At 50.7% G+C, this 24,122-nt stretch overlaps 1 pseudogene; it reads left to right on the top strand.

Moving 5' to 3' along the window:
• Positions 1–326: 326 nt before the first annotated feature.
• Positions 327–24,122, top strand: part of LOC106630953 (hydrocephalus-inducing protein homolog) — a 93,590-nt pseudogene continuing 69,794 nt past the window's right edge.

Here is a 24,122-nt window from a genome sequence, read left to right as displayed (position 1 = left end):
AGTTGTTTGCCCCCTAAAAATCCAGCTGACAGCAAAATGTATTCCAAACAGAGGCTCTGTAATCGTGCAACTACAGAAGTGCTTTGCTATATACTTACTGCTCTCACCGGTGTTGTACAATTGCTTTTCTGTCTTCAGGCTGTTCCTCAGCACCCTCAGGTGTTCTGGGTGGCTTTTGCTGAAGGTCTTAGCCACACGTGCTCCTCTCCTAAGGGACTTGGTGACCAAACTGCTTGTGTGCGCTGTGAAACTGGCTCCTGGAACCCGCTGCCCCAGGACATTGCTGGGTTCCAAGGGCGTTTGGAGAGTTCAGGACTGCCTGGGCCATGGGTTACCAGGCTCGGGTGGGTGGTGCAGAACAAGCCTCCATTTTTTCCAAGCCTCCTGTGGGGTTGTTGTTTGTCAGTGAAGCTGCCCGTCAATCCAAATCACCTGCTTTAGACTTTGAGATTTGGTGCTCAGGGGTCGAGAAATGCCTGCGTGCTGTCTGTGTGCTGGTGGTGTCCCAGAGGGCAGAACCGTGCAGCAGGGTGCCTGCAGGGACTGCTGGGGGTGGGCAGGGATCCCCAGGGATCTGGCTTGCCTGCGCTGGCAGCTGCCTGGCTACGGTCACAGGCAGCAGGAGCCTCCGGAGAGCAGAGGTTGGCTTTTAAAACTGAGACTCCAGCGGCAGTCAGTGCCGGTCATGTATCTCGAGGCAGAAGATGCCTTTGGAGCCCATAGTTGATAGCCACAGCCTGGGGGGGGTCGCCTGGCTTTCCATCACTTTGCCAAGTTGCTGGCTCTCATCCTCTGCATCAGCCTTTCCTTGTAGCGTATTGTGCTTCTCCCTTGCTTCTTTACAGCTCCCTGTGAATTTTCCTAGCCATCCTCTGTTTGTGGGGTTGTCGCTTTGTCTTCCCATGTTCCTCCTTTTGCTCTTCAGGCCTGCTTTTATTACCAGTGAGGCCACAGTATGTGTGGTCTCCTCCTCTTGCTGGTCTGCATGCATGACTCTAGCACTGCAGCTTGAGTGCCCTGCTCAAACCCAGCACGTTAAAGTGCATTTCTTCCCCCAGGATTAACACGTACTGTTTGGCTTTCAGACAACACAGTCCCCTTCTAGGGGCATGACTGCCTGGATGTGTATGGGCAGAAGCCGGCAGGTTCTTTGGGCCTGTTGAATACACGGGTGGCTTGATTCAGATATTATATCTCGGTGCTGCTGGTGTCTTCCCTGCTTGGCCCTTCCTTCATTGCCCTGCTGCCTCTGGCCTTGAGCTATTTTGCCCAGGCAGAAGGGATTAATGTTGACTCTTGTGTATTATGTGCACGTACCTCCAGAGCTAAAAGTGCTTTGGAAAGGTGGTTAAGGAAGGCTATTGGCAGGTCTCTTCTGCTCCTGTTTCCACAAGCTGCAAAATCATACTTTCTTACCTTTTCTGCAGGTTCCTCAGCTGCTGAAGGTCACCTTGGAGAGGTCACCTTATTTCAAGTTGATCAGCCACCACGCCGTGTGCCGCAAAGTACCGCCTGGCATGCTTGTGACTTTCCACATCGTTTTCACCCCCAATGAGAACAAGGTGAGACTGGAGGTCCCAAGAGACAGGTGCCTTCAGCGGGAGGCGAACCTGCGGGGCTGGGTTCAGAACAGGGCGTCTGCTGTGGGTTTTGCGGCACTGCTAATATCTGTCCGTTGCTGTATGGTTATGGGTTTGCTCTGATAATTATAAATACAAAAGCCTATTTAAAATTGACCTGTTGTTTGGAGGACGCGAAGTTGAGCCTGATCAGAGTGAGGACCACCACTTTTGAAAACTGGAGTCACTGGGATGTGTATCACGTTGGACACAGCAGTGAGACAGTGGAACGTTCTGTCTGAAGCCGGCACTTTCCTTGCGCACCGGTTATAGCCCGTGCCGTGCTGCAAGGTTTGCTCTAGGCTGTGGTCAGGCAGCCTGCGGCTGGTCACATCCTGGCTGGCAGCACCATGCGATGCCACCGCAGCAGGGACTGACGGGCTGTGCATTCCCTCCCCGTGCTTTCCTGGGCGTTTGCAGGGGAAGGTGCACGTGGGACAGTAGGAAGATGGCCGGGAGGAGTGTTGATGTTTAGCCATCCCACCTCTCTACTCAGTGTTAGGGGCTTAATTATGATAGAAAATACTAGAGGAGTGAATAGATGCAGAGAGCTTTCCTCTTTCCCATCTGGCAACCAGTTCCCTGCCTCACCCTGGGCTGGAGCGAAGGTGATGCTTTTTCATACCCTCTGTGTTCCAGCCTTGCCGCTGTGCTGCCCCTGAGGATACTTGCCTGCCTGTGCTCCAGCTGTGATTCTAGGGGAGAAGATGTGCTCGTGGCGGGGAGCCAGCCTGGCACAGCTGCACTGAGCTCTAGATGTCTTTAATCAGCAGGGGGCCGGTGTGCTGCAGATGACAGAGACATCTGGAGCACACCCAGGCATTGAAGGGGCAGGTAGAATCTGCAGGCAGACACTTACCCCGGAGCCTTTGGGCAGTCACGCTGGTGTGGCTGTGGCTGTGTGCATGTGGCTGTGGCTGCTGTGTCAGCTGGCACCTATTCCCTGCCCCATGTGCCATGCTTTTGCTTGGAGATTGGAACATCGGTGCTGTGGCTCTGGCAAGCCTGGCACGGTGCCGTGATGTGAAGGGGTGACAGTGTTGTCTGGAGGCTTCTTAATGCAGAAGGGTTTAGCACACGGCATGGAAGGGAGGAAGCATCGCAGGGGCATACAGCCAGGCTGACTCTTCCCAGCAGCACTCTGCTGCCTCTTGGCAGGGTTCTTTGTGTGGCTGTGTGGGCGAGGCGAGGTTAGGGGATAGCTCTGAGCCAGCTGATGCTTCTGCGCCAGGCCAGAGGCGCAGGCTCTCTCTTTGGGCACAGCTGTTCTCTCATCTTCTGTTTGCTGCTTAGATTTAGTTTAATGCCCTGTCCTATCCTCAAACAGCGTGGCTGTAGCAAACTAAAAAGGAAATGCCCTGCGGCCCCTGGCTCCCTGAGCTTGTGAAATGATCTGTTGCTTTGGGGAGGGACTGAGAAATGGTTTTACATCATTCGTATGGAAGGTTAAAATGACCTTGGCCTAGGGCAGTTCTCCATACTGCCCAAGTGACATAAGAGCTTAACCTCACCGAGGTAGGCTTTGCAGGGGACACTGCTTCCTTTAAAATGTGATTTATTAGTATTCATGAGCATTCATTTTTGGGGTGGAAGTAAATCGGTTCCCATGAAGGGCAAATTGCTGCTCTTCAGCTAGAGGGAAGCAGCAGAGCAACACATGAACATCACCCCAAATAGAAGTAGGGTGAGAGAACCCCCAGGAGCACTCATGTCCAGTACTTTGTCCCTTGTCTTGCCCTTGAACTGGTGAGTGTGTGGCATTAGGGAGCTGTGCCAGCGAGGTCCTCCGCACAGCTTCAGCGACACCCTGGCGGTTTCTGCTGACCTGGGTTTTGTGCTCCTTGCAGGGCATTGGGGGAGGGATGTGGGCTGCTTGGTGAGGAGCACAAGGGGATTGTACAGCAGAACCAGAATGTTGTACAAACGGAATGTTTTGGCTCATACTTGATGGAGCGTGAGTCAGCGGAGTGCCAGAGTGCTGTAGCTGAGCTAGAAATGCATCCACAGCGTGGTCAGGAGGTGCAGAGCACCTTGCAAAGCCCTTAGCCAAGAGGCAGGCTTTGGGAAATGGTTCCGTAAAGCCACCTGTGCTGGGCTTGCAGTTGCTTGCCTGCAGAGTATCTGTGTGTTAATTGTGGAAGGCTCAGGAGTGCTGCCTTTGAACAACCTCTACATCCCTGATGCTGCACGATCCACAGGGACTGTGGGTAACCCAGTGAACTGGGATGCGGGTCTTCCTGATGGGGAGTTGGTTTGTATAATTCTCTTGCTTTGAATCTGTTCTTCCCTGGGGTAAGTCTGACTTCAGCGAAGTCACTCCTGATTCAAAGGAGTAAAATTGTGGCTAAGCCCTAAGTAGTAGGGCCTTGTGAGTTGTTAGTGGCTGAAATGCCACGTAGCCCTTTCTTGGAAAATGAGCAGTTTCCTGCTGTCTCACAGTCATTTGGGAATGTGCCACGTGGTTGGACTGTCAGAAAATAAATAAACAGCTGGTGTGCCTCTTGGTTTATTGGCACTTGTGTTATAAATGAACTGCTAATTTTTCTGCTGGGCAACATTTCCAATTTGTTACTCTTGCTGCTTCTGATTTGCACGTTTCTGTTTTATGGCTCCAGTTGTACAGCGTGGGTGTTCTCGTGCCAGCCCCTGTTCCCACATGTTCTTGCGTTATGGTCTGACGGCCTCTGCTGAACTGGAAACCATTGTGGCACTGACTGGCAGATAAACAACAGACAGAAATACTTCCATTTGTGCGTCCTACAGGCTTATTAATAGTTTATTGTAAAGAAAGAAGGAAGTAAGAAGCACATAAAAACATAGCACAGCTTATTCCGTGTTGTCGTCTTGCTCTTTTCACTGTAGCAGTGCACTGTTTTCAGGCAATGCAAGTTCAGTCTGTGAGGTTTGTGAAATTCATTACTGGTGCTCGGTGGAGACTGAATTAATGCACATTGATTACTATGAAATACGACAGGACAGCGAGTTACTGCATTACTGAAATGAAGTCCTTTACAATTCAGCGCAGCCCTGTTAGATGCTTTGTAGCGCCCAGAAGCTATTCCAAGTATACTTTCAAGATGGCTCGTGTGGGGAGGAAAGGGGCAGAAGACCAAGGCAAATGGCCCGGTGATAAATGAACCTGGAGCTAAGCGACTCATTTCAGAGTGCTGCGAACCGGCAGCTGAGGGGGGCAGGTGCAGGGGCACCCCCTTCTCCTGCGACTGTATCTTCATCCTCCGGTCCCTCCTCTCTGGTCATGGCCCTTATTTTCCAGCCTTTGATATCAGGGTTTCAGCGGGAGCTTTCCCTGCTTGGCTTGCCGTGTGACCTCATGCTACAAGGATCTTTTCTGTGCAAGTCGTCTGCTGCAAGGAATTCAGTGCAGGATTTAGGATGGGTTATGCAGGAAATCTGACATCCGAGTGTGGTGTTGTGGGCAGCTAAGGTTGATATCACTGTGGCAGTATTACCGTTAGCCCCTGAGTTTGCAGAGAGCCTGAAACAGCATCAGAGACGAGCAGCTGCTTCAGTTCCAGCGGGTGCCAGTTCAGATGCCAGTGGCGATACCTGGAAGGCCAGAGCTTGTAATTTACTGCTTGTCAAAGGGGTGTGAGAGAAGGGGAACCATCGTACAACTGTCTGCCATCCTTGCAATGGAGAGGGGAGTTGTATGAAGGATGTAGTCATGTTTTCATGAAAATCTGTAGCCTGAAGCTGTGTCTAAACACAACAAACTTTAGAGCATAGATGGGATGCAACCCCTCTGTCATCCAGGCACGTTTATTTAGAAACGTGGTCTTAAACAGTCTGCTAAGGGTTTGTAGTTGCGAAGCAGAACAAGATTTTGAACTGGTCTCAACAGTTGCCCAGGCTGTAAGCAAGTGTGTAGCAGAGTTAGTGTCCAGGTAGCACGAGGCAGTGCTGCAGTGGAGACTGCAACCCGTTCCCCACCCAGGGGGGCAATTCAGCTTTCAAAAGCTTAAGGGACCATGGGTCCACAGCGACACAAACAGCCAGCTTCTGCCTAGCACCCCTCCTGCCTTGGGTTTCGCCCTGTTTGGGCTGACGCTGCATTCAGCCTGGTGCAAGGTCCCACTTTAGTGGGGTGGTAGAGCGTGGCTGAAGGGTCAGCCTGCTCTGAAGTGCTGAGTCAAGCCTTGCATGGGATGCCATGTTCCACGGTGTCCCTGGAGAAGGGGCTTGGGACATGATGTGCATCTGCATGAATGGTGAGAGGCAGCTTTCTCTCCCAAGGTCGTGGTTGTCTCTGTGAAACCAAATCCTTGCTGCTTTAGCCTTGCCCTCAGGTCCCTGGAGAAAGAATTCCCTTTCCTTGTGCGTTGCTGTGCAGGTTGTCCCGGTGCCCCTCACCAGCAATGGAGCTGGGAAGGTTGCCTGTGCTTGCTTTTGGGGGAGGGGGGGATTTATTTCTTGGGCTCTTAATTACCTTGCTGTCATCCATTTGCTCCTTAGCAATGACAACGACTTGACAATTACTTCCTTTTACTTCCCTCAAATACCTCCAGTTGTTTTAAGTTCCTTTTTTTTTATCTCCCTGCTGATCTGAACTTGCATCCTCCTCTGTCTACCTGGCATCTGGAAGAGAGAGATAAGTAAATATGGCATGCCAAGACTAAGGCAGGTAGCTTTCAATTGGATTTGCCTTTGTTACAGTAATGTGGCCGAAATAACAACAACAGCAAAAGCAAATGGCACTCTCCATTTGCTAATGCAGTTTCTGAGCATCTGAACAGTCTGGGAGGTGAAGTACCCAGGAGGTAATGGGTGCTTTAAAGTCATATGGGCTGCCCGTAGCTTTTATTTTAGAGGGCTTGGGCTGCAAGATTGAGTACAAACTTGCTAATTCAGAAAGACTTGCTGAAGATGAAACCCTTGCCTGGAATATGATGTTAAATCCTGCAGGTTGCTTGCTGCAGTTCCCTTGCTAGTATTTTACCTTCCAAATAGGAAAAGCAAAAGCCCTTGTGCAGTTTGTAGGGTGACTGCTTGAGATGTCTAGAAGAAGAGATCCTTCTTTATTCTTTGTGCCTTGGATGGGGCAGCATCTGTTTTGTCAACCTTAGTGGTGGGTGAGGCGCTGGGTGGTGGGTGAGGCGCTGGCTGTCAGCGCTTGCGTTAGAGCAATAGGTACGTGTCTGTGCCTGGGCTGGCTGCCTTAGGGCCCTTCCAGGAGGGGATGGGGATGGGAGCGGAAATCCCAGCCGTGGAGGAGTCTGGATCAGTTCTGCTGAAGGGAGTTTGCTGCTGTATGCAATTCCTAAATCAAAGCACCTGCTGCTTCAACAATGATGAAAATATCAAATTAATTAAAAGCACTGAGGAAAAAACCAGGGCAGCCAGTGAGTGATGAGAAGCAGAGCTTTGATCAGCTCATCAACAAGAGCGCTGCTGGGGGTAATGGCTCCTGGCCCTATGGCAGCAGCTTTACCACTGATTTCAGTGGGGGCAAGGTGATAGTTCCAGCACAGCAACGCCATGCCATACATCTGGAGACTGCTCTGCTCATCCCTACAGTAAAATGCTTTTGGTAATTTGATTTGCCTTCCTGCTGCTAAACGCCAGGCAGCCGGGATGCGGGGGGATTGCCTGGCTCTGTTCTGAACGAGCCAGTGGCTGGGAATGCACAGCTGGCTTTGCTCTGGTGGGGTGTCTGAGTGTCCCCCGTGTGCAGCTCCCGATGCCGCCTGCCTGGGGTGGGTGTGCTAACCAGGCACGCCGTCACTTACTCCTCTAGAACAGACCTTACAGAGGGGTTCGATTAAGGCATCAGCCAGAGCTGTCTCTGTGTCCCCTGGGGCTGGGTGAGATGTAAAGGGAAACTGAGATGAGGCAGAGGAAGAACTCTCTTGAATTGCAGTGCAGAGCTGGCGTAGGCTGCTGAGGGCAGGGGTGGAACTGTTAGTGCTTTGAAGTACCTGTGAAACCTCTTGCAAAAACAGTTTGGGTCTGGAGCTGAGCCGGCTCTGGTGTGGGGAGATGGATCAGGTGGCTTTTGAAGGGTGCATGTCCCCAGCCTTGGCCCTGTAAGGCTGTGGGAGCGGGTGAGAAATACAGCTGTACCCTACACTCAGCTGGCATCGCAGCAATTACCGTGTCCAGCTTGTGAAGCATTTCCCCAGCGACTGACCGTTGATCACGTATGTGCTGAAGTCCTTTTGAAAACATACCTGAGCATCCCCTGCCAAGCTTCAACGAGGTCGCCGCGTTGCTGGCTTTGAAGTTAGTGCTGTGGCACAGCTGGGTTCTCAGTGGTGCTTCCAACAGTCTGCGGTGGCGATTGAAGCAGGTTCCATTAGTGCTGTGATCCCTTGCATGAAGCGACTCTGTTTTGGTGCCTCGGAATCAAAGCATCAGATAATTGTGGTGCTGCCAGCTTGCTGCGAAAGCGGGTGAATCAGGGGGCTTGTTTCTTCTTTGCAAGTTAACAACCCTGTGCAAGTCATGCTGGAATGAAAGGTCATGAAGGTAAAAGGTACTATTACTCCATTATTGAACGCTACTGCAACAGTCCTAGAAAACAGCAGTTTTTCTTCTGCCGTGGGAATGGTGCTAAATGCATTGTGCTGAGATTGTTTCTTTCCCTGCAGGATTATTTCCACGAGCTCATCTGCATCACAGAAAGGGAGAAGTTTGTTGTGCCAATCCGAGCTATAGGTGCCCGAGCTATCCTGGACTTCCCCGACCAGGTGAACTTCTCAGCCTGTCCAGTCAAGTACAGCACCCAGAAAATGCTGCTGGTTCGCAATGTTGGTAACCGGGAGGCCCGCTACTGCATCAGCACGCAGAGGTAGGGAGCTCATCTTTTTTTGTGCAAAACACTGTGGCGTGATAATATAGTTGGGAAACAGCAACAAAAAGGAACCGGAGCACCTGAGCTGCCGTGCTGCTGCCGTGGCTGGAGATGGGCAGGGCACGTGGGTTTTGCTGTTGATTATAGTGTTTGAAGCATGGCGCAACCTCTGCTAAAACCCTGCAAGCTGCAGAGTGGAGTTTTATAGTGCAACGGTGTCTTCAGAGCACAGTCGTGCAAGACTGATTCTGTTAGACTGAAGGAGCAATTGTAAGAAGGCAGCTGGACTGCCCTCGGGCTGTGGAAGATCCTGCGGGGCAGACGACAGCTCTAGGAGCTCAGTTCCTGCAGACCAAGGGCAGTGTTAAGAAATGGGCAAGCTCTGAGCTGGTGGAAGAGACATTTAAGAATTTATCAGCAGCTTTGTCTAGAGTAGCAAGTGCAATTGGAGATTGTAGATCAAAGCAATTGGTATCGAGATCCTGACAAAAACAGGGTGTGGTCCAGGACCTGGTTCTCCAGTAGGTTTGATCTGGTCCCTGGGATCCAATATTCTTCAGCAGAATGAGCTTGTAAGTGGAGATGAGCTGGCAGTGGCTTCAAAGCTGCACTACAGCCCCAAAGAGGAATGCCTTACAGCGGGGCCACAGGCCAAAGGTGCAGCAAATACCTGGTGCGTGGGTTGGGAGCCTTTTCTAGAGCTTTGTGTCTCTCGGATCTCCTGGAAAGTGCTCTAGCATGCTGTAGTAGCCACCACCAACCTCCTTGATCCTCAGTACCTTCTGAAATGGTTATGTGGCCCTGTTGGACAAATATACGCGTTCCTTGGGAGGCCACAAGCACGTGGTATTTGGGCAGTCTCCTGGTCAAGCGCCCGATGTGTGCTGTGTCGTGGACAGCCTGTACTGTTCCTGTTGGTCTGAGAAGACAGTCACTGTTTTTCCAGTTTGCTGAACTGCACCTGCAAGGAAACCAGTTCAGCTGGCTGGTAGTTAGCTCCGAGTTGCTTGGTCCCAGAGGTCTTGGTGCAGGAGCTGAGGTCCAGAACACAGCAAAGACCTGCCGTCTGCCTTAGTGCACCTGAGTTGCTTCAGTTTCTTCCCCAGGAAAACAGGGGTCAAGAGAAGGCTCTTTGCTCTTTCTCCTGGGAAACATGAGGGTCCAAGAGGCTCCTACCAAAGCCTGGCAAGGCTATGGAAGCTTCCAGGATGCTATTCAAGCAGGCTGCTGCTTTTCACTGTGGAAATACATAGGCAGGAACTTGTAAATCCCTGTACAGCTTCCCTCTGGGATTTCCAGATCTAGTCGTCACCACCAAAACAGATACCCAGTCGTGTCTGGCATCTCTTGGCAATGTCCTTGCCAACTCTTCTATTGAGTGATCCAGCGTGTGTTGAATCCTGCTTGATACGGATTTTATGCTGAACTTCAGCCATTAAATTTTTCAGTCCTGATTTGCAACAGAGAGATGGGAAGTGTTACAAAAGCTTTATTTCATACGACACACAAAAAAGTACAATTCTGAATAACTGGATTGTGTGTGTGCAGAGATCAAAAGCTGGTAAGATTTCCCATGTCAGCTGAAGGCATCAGTCATCTCTTCCATTTCATTACGAATTTTTGAAAGCCAGTTTGAAATTTCAAACTGATGATTTAAATCTTTGAGTATAAGCAGCGTTTTATTCTAATGAAGTCGCCTCCACTTTCATTCAGATTTCTTTTTAAATACTCTGAAGTTCCTGTGTTTCTGCTGTTTTTATTTTTTTTGCTTTAAGTGTTCAGCAAAATGTCATAATGGATTCTTCATTGGGAACTTTCTTAGAGGTTGAGTTCCTCCAATGCCTGTCTGTCTACCATCTGCTTGGATATATGCACAAATGTATAGGAAATATGAGAAATTTGGGGGCTATATGTGAAATGGAATTGGGCTGATGGAGAAGAGAAACTCAGAATAACTTTGGAAGGGACCTCTGGAGATCATCTGACCAAACACGGCGCTCAAAGCAAGACCAGTGTCAAAGTTCAGTCGGGTGTGCACACAACATGAGAAGTAAGATCGGGTAATACCAGCCTTGCTCTGTCCTCCTCCAGGCTGTGCAAAGCCCTTTATCCCAGCATCTCCCTGTATGTCCTGTGCTGCAGCCTCTAAGCTCCCTTTCCGTAGAAAGGCTTTTGTGCCCTCCAGCCTGTACTGCCAGGGATTCTTCCACCCCAAATACAGGTGGCTGCATTTCCCATCCCTCGGCTGCATGCAGTTCTGCTGTGTCCCAGTGAATGGCAGCCCAGCCCTCCAGTATCTGGACCGTAGTGCCCCAAGCTTGTATCCCCCACTCAGAATCCAAGTGTTCCCCCCTCTTGACCAGGTCAGCACATCCCCTTGCAGCCCGAGAGCAGAACCCCCACGTTCTTTCTCCCTGTGCGATGAGGCCATGGTGTGCCAGGAGCGGTTCTTCCAGCCAGTGCTGGGGACTGCACTGTGTGACAGTGGGTTCCCTGCTGCTTGTGCTGTGAGAAGTTGCTCAGGTACCTGCCCCGAGGTCCCAGGTGAGCTCAGTGGCTCCAGCAACCCCAGCAGAAAAGAAGTGGCCTCCCAGCTGGCGTGACAAGTAGGCTGGAGAGTCAGAGCAGTACTAGTGTAAATATAGAAAGTCTCTTCCTGTCGTTCTCATTGTTAAGGCTGGATAACGAGTTTCTTCTCCATGGCATTCAGGGAGATAAATGTCATTCCAGTACGTTTCAGTTGAAAATGGCGTCTGGAAGCAGATCTCAGCGCAGCACTGCCTTTTCCTGACGTTACAGACCTTGTGCTACGCTGTGCTATGGCGCCAGAGAGGATCCGTCTGAGAAGATACATTAAGGAATGGCCCATCAGGCTCTGAAAGCTCAGGAAATGATGCTACAAGGTGCAGTGCTAGGAGCCCCCTGTAGTACCCATATACGACATCGAGGTGTGGGATTGGAGAGTTACCACAGGATGTACAAGGACAGGACAACAGATGCCAGAACATATCCGTATGAAATTGCTTACTAGTCTGGTGTTGCTCCCTTTCTGCAGGGCAGTAACGGGCAAGATCTCAGCAGGTTCTGGCGGGAAGGTCTCCCTCAGGCTGGTGTGGCTAGAGGAGTTTATACAAGCTGGGGATTGCAAGGCACCGCTGGGAGATCTGGACCTGTGACAGTTTAGATGTTGTACAACAAAGCAAACGTACAAATGGACATAGTTAAAAAGGATGTCAGAAAAGAAGCTGTTAAAAAACCTCCAAACCTTATGTTTCCTGTTTTTTCAGGAGCAGTAGTGATTCACTAACAGGGTAGATCTAACAGGACAAGAATTATCCTAAAGAACAGCTCACAATTAATGGAGAGAAGGCCAGAGTTTAGCCTGCCAGCTTCATCTCTTGGCAGTGGCTTTCATTTGGCTATTAGTGTGTCAGAGACGTTACCTTAGCATCTCTTATCTGTAGGCTGCAGGGAACAGCTTAGTGATGTGGACTGAAATTAACTGAAAGGTTAAGCATGGACCTTGCATCCCTCTGGGTCTTGGAGAACCAGGTCTACGTGAGGGGTACCAAGCTCCCGCGACAGCAGTAACAAAGTTGTCCCGTGGGTACAGCGTGGGGTGGGAGGCAGGAGGTGCGGTGTCTGACTTGTGCTCTGTTTCTCAGTCCTGAGAATGAGTCCTGACCTTGGTGGGATCCTCTTCTTCTGATAATTTGAAGATGGGAAGATACCTTCTTTCTCGGGCATCCCCTGAAGTCGTCCTCAGGAGTGTTATGCCCATCCCAGCTATCTGAGGGCAGGGGTATGCAGACAAGGGGATGGGATGGGAGGTGGTGCTGAAGTGTGGCCCTTAACCAGCAGCTTTTCTGTTCTGGCCATGTTTCGGGGGGGGGAGGAAAAAAAAAAAAAAAAGTTGGGGGAATTTTTCTGTGCCTTTCCTCCAGCAGGCAGTGATGCTAGCCAAGCACCAGCAGAGCCCTGCCCAGTATAACCAGGCACAACCCCCAGTGCAGGTGCAGGGCCATGTAGAACAATCCAGTTCTGAGGCTGGCAGGGCCTTGGCTTTCCTCCTCCCTCCCAGGTGTCTCAGGTCCAGCACGTGAACATTGCAGGCCCAGTGCTTCCCCATTAGTCACTGCCAATGTTCTTGCTGTTGTCAGGGGAGCAGGTCAGGCCCCTAATTGCAGCAATATCTCCTTAATGAGCAGGAACTCCAGCAATGTCATCAGCTGTCACTACTTCCATGAATGAAGCTCAGCTCGTGCATGGCTCCAGATTTTCTCATTATTTTTGTGTGCTGCATTCCCTAATCACTGGGAAACTCTCTGGAAGGTGTTTTTGAGGTGACAAATTGACCACCAGCAAAGCACTAAAGCCAGTAACTTTTGCTTTCTAAGTGGGGCTGTACAGGAGCCACAAAGCCCAGCTGCTGTTGTGCAGGAGCATGTTGCATCTGACTTTTCCCTGAGCGTTAAAGAACTGAATTATGTGTCTGTCAGCCGAGAGCTGTTTACCTGGCCACAAATCATAATTGCTCGTGTTAAATCTAAAGTACACCAACACGTTTTCATAATTATTTCCAACACATTGCACAGAATTCCTCCAGCGGGCCAAGCAAAGTTACCAAGCTTGGATTACAACCCGGAGCCCCAGATTGCATTGCTTGTGAATACACCGAAAAGCTCCTGTTAAACTTGCCTCGATACGCTCCTGCTGATGGTGCTTCATTTAGCCAGAGATCTAATTGTTCAGGTTGTAAATGGGTACTCCTTTTGTGTCTTGTTCCCTTGTTATTGTATCACTCTAATGTGCCTTTGCACTCGTAGAGATTTTTCTTTGCTTAGAGCAGCTTTCACTGAAACACTGTTAAAATGTGCCCTTTCTTAGGCAAAACCAGGATGCTTTCAAGGTAAAAAAAAAAAAAAAAAAGAGTTGAATTCTGCAAATTAAACTCCAGTTATTCTCTGGTCTTCAAGAAGAAATTCTCTTCTCCCTGTCTGATTTCCAGGCTGCAATCTCACTGCCTTGACATTTGTATCTCTTGAGGTGTATAGGTGGCAGGAAAAGACGGATTCCTGAGGAAGTCTGTGTCAAGCTGTGCATGCAAATAACCCTCACCATCTCCGTGCTCTTCAAAAACCCTCCTCCGATCGTATTGCTAGCAGTCAGACTCTTGAGCCTTGCTGCAGAGAACTGGATGCAGGGTATGGGGGAGACGAGGTCGTTTTATAGCATAGGATGTTCTGAGGGCTGGAGCTCTTCAGGAGTCGAGTTGGTGGCTCAGTTTCTGATACTGTCTGTTCTCTTTTTCTTCTGCTGACTGTGGTTTGTTTGCTTCTTGCTTGCGCAGGTGAGCTGGAGTGAACGAGACAGCCACATAGTCCCCAAATGTCCCACAGTAATCCTGATGTGCCTCTCTGTGTTGCAGCCCTTTCTCTGTCGATCCCTCTGCTGGGACTCTTGGGATTGGTGATGCCGTGCAAGTAACAGTGGACTTCCACCCACAGAAGACTGGTGATTATTCCGGGTCCCTGACAGTACACTACGACACAGGTAAGTGCGGGACACTGCATGGTGCCCACGCTCTGCGTCCTTCAAAGCAGAAGACTGTTAAACTTGCTTTGCAGACTCCTCTAAACCCTTTTCTTTCTAAACCCTTTTCTTTCAAAACCTCTGCATGTTTTGGTGCTTCAAGTGAGCAGGTAAGGGGCAAAGGCTGAGTGTGCCCTTGTTCTGTGTGGCTGCGTGCTGGTCTCTCCCGGGGGACGCTGGTGTCAGCCGGGAGCGTAAGTGTGTCTGTGTCCCCGGCTCCTCTCCAGGAGAGCAGCAGTAGGGGATGCTCAGCAAAGCGTGTAGAAGCAGGCAGTGCATGTGCTTTCTGCCTCGTGGGCCCTGGAGTTAGCATTTTTCTGTGCTAGAGGCTTTATTCTCATCTTTGTTTAATCACTTCTGATGGTTTTACCTTCCAAGCCTTTGTCCAGTTGCTTTGTGGGTTTGTAGCTATGAGCGTCTGTAGGCTCCCATGGCAGTACGTTCCAAAGGAAGGAATATTCCTTGGGAAAGTGCTGGTACTACACTTCTGTAATTTCTGACTAATACTATTTCAGGCCCTTGGGTTCCTGTTTTACGACAAATGGTGACAAATTTTTCCTCCTTCGGATTTTCCCAGGCCGTTTGTGCTCTTACAAACCTACCTATCTCTTCTGTGATTTCTAGGTTAAGGAATCCTGTTCAGTCTTCATATAGAAGCTGCTCTGTACTTTGGAGAAGGGCAGAAAGAATGATTACATTTCAAAGGCTTCAGCTTGGCTTTGAAGATCAAAACTATACCCATTATTTCGAGACCCACGTGGCCATGGGTTTAGACAGTGAGACCATGATAGTTTTCGTGGAGTTTATTTTGCAGTAGTTAGTTGTCTCGTAGAGCATGAGGTCATGTTTCCATGAACCGGAGTTGTGCATGCTCGAAGCACTGTGCATGTCTCCCAGTTCTTGGGTCCTGCTTCCTCTGCTTGCCAACGTATGCCGAGGATTCAGCGGAGGGGGAAGGCAAGCTTATAAAGCACGCCTGCCTCTGTAACGCTTCTGAACCTCGGTTATTTTTGTACGCTGAGTTGTCTGTTACAGAAAGCAGGCTGTCCAGTCACTGGAGACGTTGCTGTTTCTCGCAACATAACTCGTGTCTGGCCACGAATCCCTCCCACTCCTCCTCGGCTCCCTTAAGAGCAGAGAAGTCGAGGTTATACAGGCACGAAGGCTGAACTCTCCATGTGTGGAGATGAATGAATGGCTGCAGAGATCTGTTTGAAGGGTGAGTCGTTCTCCAACCTCCCTCCAAGAGAGGGGGGGCTCTTTTTGCCGGCACGACTGTGATACTGCCGCATTGTGTCTGGCTTAGGGTTTAAGGAGTCCATCCAGTAGGCAGCCAGCTCTCCCCTTGTGCTTTTGTGTGGCAGCCTTGGAAAGGCAGGTCCATCCCCTGGCTGCCTTGCTGTAACCCGTGCAGCGAGGGGAAGGCTCTGCCTCGGCAGAGGGATGCTCTCCAGGGATGGCCGGGTCGCTGCCCTTCTCAGCTGGGGCTGGCTCTGAGGCTTTAAACACGCTCCACAGAAGTGCCATTTCGATGGAGAATGTCTCGTGTTTGGGGTTTGCTTCTCACCTGGGAGGCCCTCACCTGCAACAGGCAGAGTAGGCTCGGTGCTCAAGTTTGTGCTTAGTTGACTCCTGGGAGTTGCTTGGTAGGAAGAATGAAGGTTTGGAAGCTCTGGCAGTGAGGGACGCTTTGGTGGGGGTCTCTTCTGGAGGGTGAAGTGCTGGCAGGTGCTCCAGCAAGACTCCAGGCGTTAATCGGCTGCTGTGCGCAGCCAGGGACTCTCTCCTCTTCAGCTCGGTCTGAGGCGGAAAGCAAAGGTGTGCTCGCTCGGGTTGTGGGACAGCTTGGGAATACTCGGTGTAGACTTGCACGCTCAGGCATAGGCACCAGCAGGCTCCAGGCAGAAGAAATGGGCTTGCAGGGCTGTGATGGGCAGGTTGGTGTGGGCCGTGCCCCACCGGTCTCATTCTGACATATCTTCACAGACCCACAGCAAGTGAGGGCACTGCTGCTCCAACACAGGGAAGTTCTCATCCGCGTCCCATCCTGCCGTGGGCTGTCACTTTGCCTGTTTCTCTTCACCTCCCTCTTCTGCCTGCATGCCCCAGGCATCTTGTCATGTTGGCAACAAGGGATCAGGAGAGACACAACCCTGGTGGCGTGCTTGCAGGAGACTCTGGGCGAGCCGTGACCGAGGTGGGGCCTCCTCAGAGTCACCTGAATGACTTTGGATGCAGAATTCCCTGTGACCCAGGTGGGATGGCAACCCAAAGGCCACCTGGGCACACTGAAAACGTCTCCCTGTAGATAGTGTTGCCTTGGGGATAAATGTCTACAAGCCCACCCAGAAATAAGGTGCTTAAGGTGGTGCCCAGGACATCCTCATGCTGTACACCTGCAGCTCTTGGGGTGCAATAAATATATTGATCTGTGGAACTGCTCACACAGCTAAAAGCTGTGACACTTCTGTTCCCTGTGGTTTCCTCCGTTCCTTGTACTCCCATCAGCAAGGGCGATGAGCAATGTCTGCCTTTTGCTTCGTTCTAGGTGAAGATACGCACACAAGCCTTCATGGAGCCGCTGAAGATGTCAACATCAGGCTGGACAGAAACTCCTTGGCAGTTGGGAAGACCTACATCACGCTGTCAAATCACAGATGTGTGGTCATCCACAACCGGAGTAAAATCATAGCCCACTTCCAGTGGAAGGCTTTTCTTACTCAAGAGGAGGAGGATCAGGAGAAGCTGAGGTTCGTTGGAAAGATTCCTTTCAGTAAGACACACTGCCCAGGAGTGAAACTACCATACGGCCTCAGAGGGATGTTGGTGCTTTTTTGGATGGTGTAGGAGAAATAAAGCATCCACCGCGTCCGGGTCTGTGTCCATGGGCTTCAGGGTAATGGAGCTCGGTGCTTCCCATTCTGGTTCCATCCATGTTCCAGCTGATGTTTTGGGGAGGAAAGGTTGATTGCAATGACTGCATTTCCTTGGAGAGCAAATTCCCGTCTGTGGGAGCCCTAAATCAGTGAGGCCAGGTCCCTGGGCTCGCATGGGGTCTGTGAGGCTGAGGAAAGTGTCGGCACTCCTTACCTGGGACGGCGTTGAGCGGTAGCACCTAACAGCTGCAGGCAGCGTACCTGCTGTGATATTCACTGCAGTTTCTTCCCCTCCAGCTCTGGTAGGATGGCAACCTTCTTCAGCCTGCTTTTGCAGTAGTGCGCAGGGCAGGGTGCTTTGCTGGCCCCGAACGTTGAGGCCATCCGGCTGTAGGATGCTGAATTGCCTCGCGCTGTCCCGGCTTCCAGCACAGCGAGGTATCCCTGCCCCTTCTCCGGGGCTGGGGAGAGTTCGGAGGTGGAGGGTTCTGCGGGGAAGGCAGGGACAGGACTTGGAAGTGCCTTTGGGCGTCAGCACCTGTGTCTTCGTGGTGCTGAGAGATGGGGCAGGCTCTCCAAAGGGTGTCTCTGAAGCTTTGAAATTCCGTTTGGGGCAGCAAGGAAATGCTTCTAGCCCAGGGGGAGGCACTGGAAGTGACACTTCAAAGCTGGGGTGATGTAGGGGGTCCTTGTGTGACTTTTCAGACTTGGACGGCTGTAGGTGTATAGGAGTTAGTCTGAACCCAGAGCTGATCAGGAAACTGCCTTCAACTGGAGCACTTTTTAAGGGCTTCTGAGCAAATAAAGTTCAATGTAATTAGGTCAGAAAAGCCTTGAAGGCCAAAACTAGTTTTCCAGTGTTCTCTGTTTTTAATTACACAGTGTGTGACTTTGGTGCAAGCGCAGTGTGCTAAAGGAAAAAATCTCATGACCTTGTCTTGGTACTTCCCTGCACCATTCTTTTCGCATCTCTCCCCAGCTGCCCGTCACAGATGGGACCCTGAGCGATCCTCTCTCCCCTCAGAAGCGACCAGCTTTCGCCACAGTTACCGTGTTTCCCCAATTTTTTTGCAGTGACGCTTGATCTCGTGCCAGCCTGTGTTCTTTACTGTGACCAGGGCGCTTTGTTCTTCCTTACTTGCAGTCTTAGGGGTGGTCATGGCTCCGAGGCCACTGTGCTGCTGTCGGAGCAGCTTTTGAGATCTTTTGAGAGCAGAGAGGACTTTGACAATGGGAGGAGGCAGTGCAGCAGCCTGTGCTTGGCTGTCACCCAGAAAGACCTGGCTCTCACAAGGTCTACCCAGGGGTTTGCTCTGTCTCCCTCCTGCAGGACTTTCTGGGATGTAGCGGTGGGATTCTTGTCCGTTGCTGAAGGCTGAGTTGAGGGTTGCTCATGTCGGTGGCTGGAAGCCCTCCTCATGCACAGCGCTGTAGGTCAGCCATGGAGAAACATTTCCCACGACACTCCACTGGGAGCGAGCCAAAGAAAGTATTTTTGGCACCGGTGACAGCATCTGCCCGAGGCTCTGTCTGTGTGCCGCTAGTAACGTCCGTGACTGTGTTTCCTTGCTGATTGTATTGGAATTCAGCTGGGTGGTGACTGCTGTCCTGTTTATAGCGTGTTGCCTCGATTTTCTGTGTACGGAGCCTTCCCCTCATCCCCCTCGAGTAGTCACCTGCTGGTTCTTGGTGGCCGGGGGACTGGAGCGTGAAGGGGGCACAGCAACGTGCCAGCTGGGAAGCAAGTGCTCTGCAGCAGTGCTCCCTTCTCACCTCTCGGTTGTGAGCTTTCAATGCTGCAATGATCGCTGCTACAACTACCAAGTAAGGGAGAGGTGACCTGTGTCAAAGCTCTGTGGAGAAGGCCCAAAAGAGGAAAAAGGTGAAGTGGTTCAAGGCTGGATGTAAGGGTTTGGATTCAGAGGTGCTGGTGCTGACTTCTTTATTGGCTAATGCTGATGCCAAAACGGCACAGAGTAACAGCTCAGAGACTAATTTTGTCTTTAAGCAGCAAAGGTATTTATTTCGTGCAACACTGGGGAGCTACCGATTTGCACCGGACAAACTAGCTCCGAAGTTTTCGGTGAAAAGTCGGGTAATTTATACAGTTTTTGTGAGAGGTTACAACATCTTTACATACATATTCATTTGATTTTGACATCTAATCATTCTATTCATAATAGGTGGGATCTAGGTGGAGTAAACCTTTCAACTTTCTTTGTTCAATGATCTTCTGACTCATGGTTTTCCTTTAACATCCTCAGTGGAACCTTTCCTAATTATTCAGAGTACACGCCTTTACCTTTTCTAATCATTCAGAGCACATTCCTCTACTTTAACGTGGTCAGTGGGAGGGAATAGGCCCTGCCATCTCTCTCTTACCTCAACACAAAGAGAGCATCACCCAGAGCACAGTACCAAACACATCCTGACTAATCTTTTTAAGACCTTGCTCTGTTTTAATGCCAGGCAAAGCTCTCAGGGCCTCTGTCTTCATGCACCTAAACCCATTAATTTCACTGAAGTGATGCAATGCCCGAATGCATTAGCTTGCTTTGCAAGTGCTCTGGGATCCTCTGCTGGATGGCAGTGTAGGCAACGGAGCAGCCAGTTTGCTTATCCCTGCCGGTGCAAAAGGGAAGATAAACAAGTGATGCTGGTAACCTGCAGCTGAAGCCCGGCTGCTTCTCCGCTTCCCAGCGAAGCACTGCAGTGGGTGCTCCTTCATCTCCATCCGTCTCCCCTGAGCACCTCTACGGGCAACAAAGCCATCTGAGGGTGTTGGTGGGGTTGTCCATTAGTTGTGGCTGTAGCCTTGAGCCAGGAGGCTCCCCTGAGGGCTGCTAGCTTTCAAACCCCTCTTCTTAGCTTGTGAGTGTGGCGTAAAAGTACCTGCCGTGCCAGTGCAGGAGTGATAACCTGATCTGCTTGGGACCCCGTGGCTTGGGGTCAGCCCCTTGCTGAGCTGCTGCTGCTCTTCCTCCCCCAGTGCATTGCTGCTCCTGCACTTACATGACAGTCTCTGCAAATATGTTGTTTGTTAAATGATCTGCTTGGTTTGTGTCTCCCCATGGCTGCAGGCGCTGTCGCAAGCTGCAGAAGCAGGAGGAGAATGAGAGGAATTCTTTTCTCAAGCAGCGCGCGGTGGACCCCACGCTCCAAGAACACCTTGCCCTTCTCTCCCGTGCCTTCCAGAACCAGAGGGCAAAGGTGCAGGAAGACTCTATGCTTTTCTCTGATGATATTTTTGCCATTGAGCCAGTGGTAAGTGATAGCTGGGAACCTCCCTTCCTCCTCCTCCTCCTCCTCCTCCTCCTCTTCCTCCTCCCTGAATGAGGTTGCTTGGCAGATCCCCACATCAGTGTCTTGATGTGCCGAGAGGGAAGACATGAGGTTTGTAGTGAGGCTGGGAGAGATTGTTGCAAAAAGCATTTCTAAACTGCGAGCTCCGGGCAGGCGCTGAGAGCCTGCCTAAAGCTGAGCTCTGCTGCAAGGGCTGTAAATTAAGGGCACTTCCTAAGTGTCCTGACAGTGTTCCGAGGTATCGATGATTATATATAAGGGCACTCCTTACACGTAGCGTATGGGGATTAACCATGAGTATTAGTTCACATACTGAAGAATGAAAAGGTCCTCTATGGAAAGGAGGGCAAGTTCAGCCCAAGTTTAATTGCGGCAAGACCAATCCCTTCATATAATCTGGACTTAGACCGTGCCTGAATCTCCCTCCCAGCATCGTCTGTGACCTGCACGCAAGGCTGGCGGGTTTAAACAGACTTTTTTGAGTTCTATTGCACGCTTAGAGAAAACTTTTTGCTTTTGTATTTATGCAAACAAAACCTCATGTCCTTCAATTAACTAGAGCCCTGATTCTGAGTATTTGTGTGGTCTGAGATGACGAGTGCCTGCTGTCTGAGCAGTGTAAAATCCCTTCTCATCTTGGAGCAAACCCTAGAATAATCTTAGCCTCTTCTTTCTTGTAAAATAGGTGAAACTATTGTTTTATTATTTATTTTTAAGGAAGGGGATCGTGTTCTCTTCTTGGTTGCTCCTATAGCCCGTACAAGGCTGAGAGCCCCCCATGTCAGCACAGCTGCAGTTTCACACCGCCGCAGCTGAGAGCAGCGTGATGTGACCAAGAGCCTGTGTCGGAGCAGCAGGGCTGTAGCAGGGAGTGGGAGCTGATCAGCTGAACATGAAGAGCATCCTGCAGTGTGTCAGCTGGTTTTGGAGCGTGTCCCAGGGCTCCTGCTGCGGTACAGCCGACTATACCTCCATAACGAGCTTAACCTGCTCTTGGGCTCCTGAAGTGCATTAGGGTGAGGTCCAGCAGCCTGGCTGCCCACTGAGTCCTGGTGCTCCCTGTAGCGCTGTACGGACCCAGAGTGTAGCCTGGCCTCACGCCTTGAGTGGAAACCTTTCCTAAATGGCTGTGTTGATGTTATAGTTTGCTCTAGGACTGAGCGTAAGTGGGCTGCTGCAGGAGCCTCTCCCCTTCTGTCCTGTCCAGCATTATCAATCTTGTGATTCCCATTAATTCCATGATCTATGGAACAATGAGTTTCACATTCAGAGTTTTGCTCGTGTCTGTCTTCCCCCCCGGCATATGGGTGTCTTCACATCAAATGTTAGTATTTTTTCCTCTTTATCAAGTGTAAAATCTAAGAATGCACTGCCGCCGACTTCCACAACCTTCTCCCCGGTGACAGCCCCGTAACTTTTAGCTTGGGCAGGCCCCTTCTGGCAGCGCCGTGTAAATCTGCTGGAGGGGCCCCGCCAGAGCCTGGACCTTGCTGCCTCGGACCTTCTGGCCAAAAGCGGCTGCTGCTCTTCCCACCTATCACCCTGGGAGCACCCTATAGAAAGAATCAAACCCTTGGAAGAAGCGGCTGGAGGTTCCCAGAGGTTAGGAGGCCGCTGGAGGGACGATAGCCTTGGAAAGGCTCTCTGGGCAGGGTGGCTTTGCAGGGTTTGTGCAGCAGCTTTGCTGTGTAAGCGGGCCGGTAGCTGCCAGGTGTTGCTCTCTGTGGAAGCTGCAGCGGGTTATTTCAGCCTGTATGGGGTTAACTTGTGGATGAAAATAATAACAAAAAAGGAGGCAGTGATTTTGGAATTAGCATGTGACCATGAACATTCTGAGCAGCCATCCAAGCCTGTGGGAGACAAGCTGTTGTGTAAGTCTGGCTTTCTGAGCGTGTCTCCGATTTGATTTATCGGAGATGTCGGCTGTATTTCTGTCACAGATGTGCTGGCCTTGGAGTTCATCGAATCCCAAAGTCAGCTAAACTCACTCAGCTGGAAAAGCGCGCTGTTGTTAGCAGATACATATTCACCAGGCCAACGGTTCTTTTTAATTTTCTTCCTTTCCCGCTTAGCTTCGTTTTTGCTTATGAATTGTGTTACACTTGCTTCCATTAACGGGAGATGTATTGCCTCTGTCAGCCTCTGAGTAATAACCAAACTGCCCCGAAGCGTCCACAGGGCCAATATATCTGATGGCGGCACATAAAATAGACCAGTGAGTACCACTGGCTTGTGATCCAGCAGAGACGAGCAGCAAAAGAGTATTTTGTTAGATAGTTGACCTGAAAGACTGATACTGCTGCCTTAGGCTGCCAGAGGCTTGTTTTCTGGCCTCAGTGGAAGGAGAGATTTGGTTTGAAGGCTCAGGATGCGCTCTCCTTCCCCGCTTGGTGCCCCTCTAAGATGAAGACCTCAAGCATCGTCACTACTCTCAGCATTTCATTAACGTCCTTCCTCAGCACAGCAGCAGCGATGGTTTGTGTGGCGGGTGGTGCTGGTAAGCCTGGCAAGGCACAGTTTGTCGCGCAGGAGCCGAGCGAGGGCTGTCAGCAGCTCTCTGGGCAGAGGGCCCCAGCAGCTGGAGGATCTAAGGGCACCACTGGGCAGCTCAGCCCACGCAGCGCCCTTTAAGGAGGAGCGCAGAACGCCGGTGAGCCGGGGTGTGTGTTCAGCTACAGCTGTCAGGCTGGAAGCAAATGCAAGCAGCTGCCTAATGCACGCCCCCCCCCCCCGCCCCCCCAGGGACTGCCTGCCCAGGGTGAGACCACTGAATTCAGTCTGTTAAACATACAGTGAGCAGCTGGGTGAGGAGCGCTGGTGAGTTATTAGACTCTAATTAGCCAAGCCAGGGAAATCCGTCATCTGAGTGTTTCTTCTCAGTGGCTCGGCTTAGGCAAGCTCCAGGTGTCGTAGCAGGGCTTATGTTGTTCGGAGCAGCACCCCAAAGGCTTTTATTCCTGTAAATTCAAGATTACTCTCTGGACGCTTTTGAGTCTGTGCAGCATCCCAGCAGGACCCGAGGGATCTGCTATCTCGTACGCTGACTGTGGGTTGCAGGCTGGTGTCCCCAGTTTGCTTCCTCAAGCGAGTGTGTTATCATCTAGTAATGCTTCATCTTCCTCCAGTTGCTTGCTGGGTAGAAACACAAAGTCCGTTTGATCTGGCAAAGTGTTTTCTCTAGGTTTTGAGAAAAATCCAGGTGACTTTATTGTTTCTTCTGTGTTCTTACGCTTGGTTTGTTGGAGTTGGAAACGGTTCTCTCTACCTGTTCTTCCCTCTGAGCAGGCTGTGCATTAGGGAATCATTGTAGCTGCAGCCCAGTAACTCAGCATGTCATAGCTCTTTAATTTTTGTGGGGGCTGGCCTCTGAGCTCTATGTGCTAAGTTGATGGGAAGTATTATAGTTGTTTAATATTTATGCTGTGGCAGTGCTGGAGGCTCCAGTCAGTTCAAGATTCCTCTGGACAAAGCACGGAGAATACCCAGCAGCAAGCAGAATCAAGCTTTGTGCATAGAAAAATAACTGTTCTTTTTGTGGTCTTCCCAATTTTTTTCATTGCTTTAAAATATTATTACGGTTGTCAGAGATGCATATATTTATGCCAACAAATGGATGAAGAAGCATTTGTAGTGCTGGGGACTGAGGGGAATATCAGTGGTGCCTTTGTTGAAACCGGTTGCAAGAAGCAAGAGCCTTTAGAAGCCAGGGATGTCTCTGAAAACACATGACGAGGCTCCCTGGGACTGAGCATCAGTGCCAGGACTCTGAGAGAGGGGGAGAGAATGAAGACGCTGAGGAAGCAGCGGTTGCGCACACACTGGTACCATGGGCCGGAGTTAAATCCCGGAGCAAGAGCCTGGCAAGGAAAAGAGCTTGCTGGTTGCAGTAGGTGTGGAGCTGTAAGCAAATGCCATCTCTTC

This window comes from Falco cherrug, unplaced genomic scaffold (assembly GCF_023634085.1).
Source record: "Falco cherrug isolate bFalChe1 unplaced genomic scaffold, bFalChe1.pri scaffold_41, whole genome shotgun sequence".
NCBI classification, from domain to species: Eukaryota; Metazoa; Chordata; class Aves; order Falconiformes; family Falconidae; genus Falco; species Falco cherrug.
The sequence above is the reverse complement of the archived record's forward strand: the minus strand, read 5'-3'. Positions and strand labels throughout refer to the sequence as shown.